At 42.1% G+C, this 6300-nt stretch overlaps 1 long non-coding RNA gene across 1 annotated transcript; it reads right to left on the reverse strand.

Annotated features, from left to right (window-relative positions):
* Positions 1–3442: 3442 nt before the first annotated feature.
* LOC132250172 (uncharacterized) lies at positions 3443–5081 on the reverse strand. The gene is made up of 2 exons (XR_009461799.1): positions 4969–5081; positions 3443–3564 (listed from the first exon to the last, which is right to left on the reverse strand). It is a non-coding gene; the product is annotated as an uncharacterized LOC132250172 (long non-coding RNA).
* Between the last annotated feature and the right edge of the window lie 1219 nt (positions 5082–6300).

The raw sequence follows: 6300 nt of genomic DNA on the forward strand, positions 1-6300 counted from the left end.
TGTTGCTGTAGGAAATTTGGCAGCATAATGCGCCTTAAATGACTTGGGGTGCAGCAAACTAAAATTCCTTTGAGGCGTTTTAGTTTGCTGCCCCTACAGCTGCAGAGCGAAGAACTGGGCTCCGTGCAGGTCTATGGCTTTGCAGAAAGCCCTGTAGGCAGCCTGGCAGCAGCCTGGGAAAGCAGCTTTGCCCAAGGAAAGTGACGAGCCTGATCTTGCCCCCCAGAGCCTGCCTGTGTGAGCTGTGCTGGGGCCTGGTGCTTCCCTCTATGGCTACGGTGCCCCCCAGGACCACCTGAGCCAGGTGCCTGCAGGTGGGTACCACCTGGAAGGGGGAGCGCAGCTGCTGCAGAGGGAAGCACCAGTCCCCTTGGAGCCCAGGGACCACTCCACCCACCAGCAGCTCACCCTCTCCTCCCCACCAGAGAGGCAGGTAAGTCAGTAGAGTGTATGCACAATATAGGGGTTTAATCAGCCCTAAATTGAAGCGGTGTTTTTTAAAACCCACTGCTTCAATTTAGGGCCCCCATTTCATCTACACATGCCCTTGGATCCTGGGTATGCCCCTACTCTGGATATAATAAGTATCCCTGACAGCTTTTGTGTGTTCATAATCCCATATTTTAAATTTTTCTCCCCCTGATTTTCTTCTGTGCAAGTCTCAAAATAAGACTGGGAAAAACGGAATAACTCTACAGGTGAAAAATAGTGAAATTGAAGATATACATGGTTCTGAAATGTATTTTCCTTCAATTTTTGGAATATAGGTACAGCTGCTAAGGTACTAGATAAAAAGTAAGAACAGCATAATATTGTTTTACATATATCTGATTTGCTTTCCTTTAAAGATCCATTTGTGATTAAACACAGCTGATCTAACATTGGGGATTTGTGAATAAGCATGACCTAGTATGCTGCTCTGGTTTCCTAACTGTTACTAAATTGCATATCAGCTACAGATGTAATTCCTTTTTTTGTATCTGTATTATGTATAAAGGAGATTTCAACAATTTCTTTCTAGTAGGGACCTTGCAACCCTTCATCACTTGCCAATTAGACTGTTGCAATACGCTTTACAGTGGGACTACAGTCTAAATCCAGCTGCAAACTGTAATTGGTACAGGGCATGGAATTTCATTTATCGTAAAATATATCTTACTGCAAACACATTATACCAATGCTTTTGTATTTGCCTTTGACTTTGCAGTCAATCCTCTAAAATGCCTGGCTGATTTGAAGATGTTGGTTTTTGACTGATAGAACCTTATAATATCCTAGAAACCATTTGTCTATGCCATTTGACCACAGTTGTGATAAATGGGGCTGAAAGTAAAATGTTCCACTAATATGAGAGGGGACAGTATCCATAGCTTTAGAGCCATACCCCTGTATATTTTCAGTCCAACACACACATAGACACCTGGTCAGTCATAAACTGAAGAATGCTGTAAGGTCAATTTGTTTTCCCTAAGCTGTCATAGATTGAGCGGGAGATCTTAAGTGATAATGGGTTTTTGGTAGTGGTTGTGGAAGTGGAATTACAGGTGTAGTTCATTTAATGCTTGGCTAGTTGAAAAATGTCAACTATCTAAGTTAAAGGCCTTCTAAAGATTAGCATCTCTTAGGGCCAGCATGGTTATGGTACACCCCTTTTTCTACCAACAGCACCCAAGAATTATGTAGCCAACAGACCATCCAGCCACCTTTGCCTCTTCAGCCTGACTGACCAGCTATGCATTTACAAGTGCATCAAGTAGAGGATGACCTATGACATGAGTCCAGAGGAGGGGCTTAACACCCACCATTGGAGTCTTTGTAAGATGCCTTAAGTACTCTTTTTTTTTTTTAATTGAGCTTAAATCAAAATATTTATATGAATTTTTTTTTAAAAGGTAAGATAATACTATTAACGTAAGGGGGGTTTGGGGGTGATATATTTTATTGGACTGACTATCCAGCTGAGGTAAAGTTAGACAAGCTTTTGAATGCAATACATTCTTCTGTAGGTCTGAGGAGGAAAGCAAGTCCAGCAATTTTTCAGTTGTGCTTGCTTTTCTCCTCAGACGTGAAGAAAAATGCTTGGCATTCTAAAGCTGGTCTAACTTTATCCCAACTATAAGGTCAGTCCGTACTTGATATATTGCACACTATTTAAACCCTGCCTGAAATACTGTATTATTAATTTCCTTACTACCTCATGTTTACAGCATCTGAGTACTTTAAAAATAGGGTAACCATACATCCCAGTTTGGCTGGGACTGTCCCAGACTTCATAAGCTGTCCCAACATCCTGGCCAGTTGGTGAAAATTAAAGCAGAAGTCATGGATTGGTGGGGATTGGCTGGGGTGGGGTGGAAGAACAGCTTTTCTTGAGTGCAGGGTGCTCACAAGGGTGGGTGTGTGTGTGTGTGTGTGTGTGTGTGTGTGTGTGTGTGTGTGTGTGTGTGTGATGGGGGTGGGGTGCAGGGTGGCTTAGACCCCTGCCCTGAAGGGAATGGGGGGTCCTCTACCCTTCCCGCACCCTAGCTGCCAGCAGGGACCCGTGTTTGCAGAGGAGGGGGGCAACTCTAGGCTCAGCCCTGGGACTGTAGCCTCAGCCGGGGCAGGCCAATCAGTGACTGCAGTAACAGCACCAAGAGGCCATCTGGCTGCAGCCACTCATGTGCCAGGTGTTTCCATGTGCTGCCTGCATAGGATGGGTATGAGGGGCAGTGTAGCTGTGTACTTGGCCATGCTGGCTGCAGGGGTAATGTACACCTCTGCATGGGGCCCAGCATCCCCAGTGTGCCAGTCTGCACCTCCTCCCAGGCTCCAAAGTGGTGCCCCCTGCCAAGTGAAAGTGTGCATGCACCAGACTGTGGTAGGAATCTTAGGGGCATGCGGCACAGTCCGGAAGAGTGGTTTGGTGTTCCAGGCAACGCCGCTGACTTGGGACTGCTGTGGGGGGAGACAGAACAGTGTCCCAGATTCCCCATGGTCTCATATGTTAACCCTATTCAAAAAGCAGCTGTGTATTTTAAAAATATGGATGTAGCTATTTTTTACAACATAGCTGTGAGTTGAAGCAGATTTATTTTATATATGGGGACAGGGAAATTAAGGTCAAGAGAATCTACTGTCATTTTAATTATAACTATACAACCTTCTCTCACCCATGTAAGTGTGCTTCTTTATGCACTGTCAGGGGCTCTGCATATATACAAGGGAATTAAATTAGGTTTGCCAAGTCAACCTCAATTCTGGAATTTACCAATTTGTTGAGTGTTTGACCTTTTAACATAGGATTTCATAACTTAAAAAGAAAAAAGGGGGAAAAAGAAACCCACGCAGAAATTTCATCAAATATTTATTCAAACATGAGTCGATAGCAAGGTGGACAGTTCAGGTTTGCCACACAACTCTTTTTTTCAGTTGAACTAAATGAGTGAGTAATAGCAGTGTAGGTTTTCTTATTCTTTATTCACACGTACTAGAACCAAAATGGACACTTTTCCAGATTTCACAGATTTTTTTTCTGCCACTAGGAATGGCGATGCTCAGGAATGTTTGGTTCCTTTCTAGGCTCTGGAAAAGAATTTGCTTAAGTGGACCCAGACTGTTTTTCATTACCCAAAACAACCTATACTGCTCCATCCTCCCCAGTCTATTCTTGTCACACTGTCTTCTTCTAATCTCTGGATCTCCTTCCTTCTCACATAATCAATCTTTACTGGGTTATTTTTAGATTTATTGTGTGCAATGGGTTAGCTTAAAAGGACTGTCAAAATACACACCATGAAAAGGGAGGCAGGGTTGGATTCCACACACCCTTTTAAGCAATCGCTTGAGAGCCACTTATTTTGAAGTTTTGGCTCAGGCTCCCTGTTTGGCCAGGCAAACAGGTTTTCCCAGGAGTAATTGGCCCCTCTGAAGGTGTAAGATCAAACATCTCAGGGTTGCTTAAGGAGGCAAATAGTCTCTTAAGGAGACATTTAAGACAAACAGCCTGAGCCCCAAATCCTAGAAATTATGGGTTTGGGTAAGACAAGACTATCTTGGAATCTAAGGGACTATATGTACAAAACATGTATGATTTTAAAATCCTCCCTGGCCCTCTCCCCTATCACTACCACACAATCCTTATACTTTTCTTTGTTCCTATGAGTAACTACTATAAACAAGGGCTCCTTTGCATTTCTACAATGCACCTGGATGGATAAAAGCCCATTAACAGTCAGCCCTGTTGGATAAATATGGTTGATAGTCTGGGTATTATAGCCCTGTACCAAGTGATGAAGGAATCACAAGATAACATCTGAGGAGAGGAGCAAGCATGAGGTGTGAAACCTTACAGGTAACCCTATAACTCTGGCACATAGTTTTAATCTCACTGGACTCCTGGCTCCATTCCCAATCACCCTCAACTCCAAGTCCCAGTTTTCTTGCCCATTCATTCCTAATCTTCCCCTAGACTTCTATCTGCTCCTCCTCCTTTTCCACATACCTCAGATCACTTCCTTACAGCTTTTCATCTGATTGAGAGCAGGTTCCTTCCAGCTTCTAATCTGATCCATTTATTGCCCCTGCCTGGCTTGAAGGCACTTCACGGACTATATTTCCTATATTTACAAGCTCCCTGTTCTATTTGTCTTCCTTGGGCTTTTCATCCAATATCAGTGTCCCCCAACCAAATCCAAGCCCTAGTCTCTTGGTTCTTGGAGTCCCAATCTTAGCTGGCTCATTGTCAGCTCTTATCCAACTCTTCCATTTTCCCCTTGCTCTTTATCCCATCTTAACCTCCCTCATATTCCTTGCAGTTCCTAATATCACTCCTTCCATTTCTCTCACTCCCAGTCTCCTTATCTACCAGCCATAATCCCCACAGTCCTAAACCCTCTTTGCCCAGCAGTTCCCACTCCCCTCTACTGCAGGTCCTAGTTTCTATTTCCTGTTTCCCCCATCCCTACCACCCTCCATTCCCAGTTTTACCTTCTTTGTATTTGCAGGCTCAATATCCCAATCAACTCTCTTTGCTTCCCTAGAGTTGCAGGTTTGGCTCCAGACCTGTCTGTATTCAATTCAGGTAGGTGCTTCCTGCATGCTGCCTGGACACAGAGAGACAGTGAAAACTCAGTAGGTATACAAAAGATGTAATCTCCCTATTCTCATTTTCAGTGTCCAGATGTGGCCGTGCCTGCAGGAGCCCAGTGCTACATTAGTAGAATAAGTACCGCTCAGCCCCCAAGCTGGAGCATACTCAGTGGGGGAAATTTAGCTTCTAAAACCTAAGCGGTCTGCTAAGCAGGCACAATAGAAATTTTTTTCTAAGTCTTCTAGCTTAATCAAATAAGGACTATTTCCATGGGGATGGTAAAAGATATGTCAATAACACAAGGATCCAACCAAATTCCACCCAAATTTCCAGTGCTTGCAGTAAATATATTAGCACTAGATTTTTTTACAAAGAAAATATATTTTTCCTTCCATATTTTTCTATGAAGTGCCCAGAAAAGAAATCAGTAGAAAGCAGTCAGCATTGAAAGTATCTGCAAAAATAGTTATAATCTGACAAATTTAGCAGAGTAAAAACAATAAAAAGGGATGTGATCTGCAACTTTAACAATAGGCAATACCACCATATCATCCAGTAGTAATAAATAAATAGTCCACAGATTTCAATAAATCTGCTTCTATGGACAGTGATTATTTCTCTCAATGAGGGTATATAGTCTTGTGCCCTTATTGCACAGTAGCAGTTTCATAAGGTATTTAAGAATTTTTAAGAGTAAACATTGTTGCATTATAAGAAGTTTTGTTCTATACTAAGACAACTTGCACATTTCTCAGGAAGTTACTACATGCTATATATTCAGTTAAAGATATTTTACATACTGTCCTATTTTTTTTTGTTAAACTTCTTTGTTAAATTTCCACAGTGAGGTCTGCTGGGAAGAGTTTTCACTGAGCATTTACAGACTAAGGCATAAATATCTGCCCCTGAATTAGCAAAATGAAATGCTTATCAGCAATCTATTGACAAAAAAAAAAGCTATGAAAAAAATGTAACCACACCACAAAAGTCCCAGTATCTTTAAAGCATACATTCCAGTAACACTGACAGAGTTGATTAATCAAAACTGGTTTCTGCACTCCTTTTCCTTTTTAATCATGAGCAGGTTAATGGAGAAAAGGTACAAGCTATTCTGATACTAATTACAATGTGCATCATTTGCTTCTGTAAAGCCTAGAGAAGCTTCCCTTCTATTGAAATGTGCTTAATTTGTTTATAGATACAAACCATATAGAAAAAAAATGGTAACT

Source organism: Alligator mississippiensis, chromosome 1 (assembly GCF_030867095.1).
Source record: "Alligator mississippiensis isolate rAllMis1 chromosome 1, rAllMis1, whole genome shotgun sequence".
NCBI lineage: Eukaryota > Metazoa > Chordata > Crocodylia > Alligatoridae > Alligator > Alligator mississippiensis.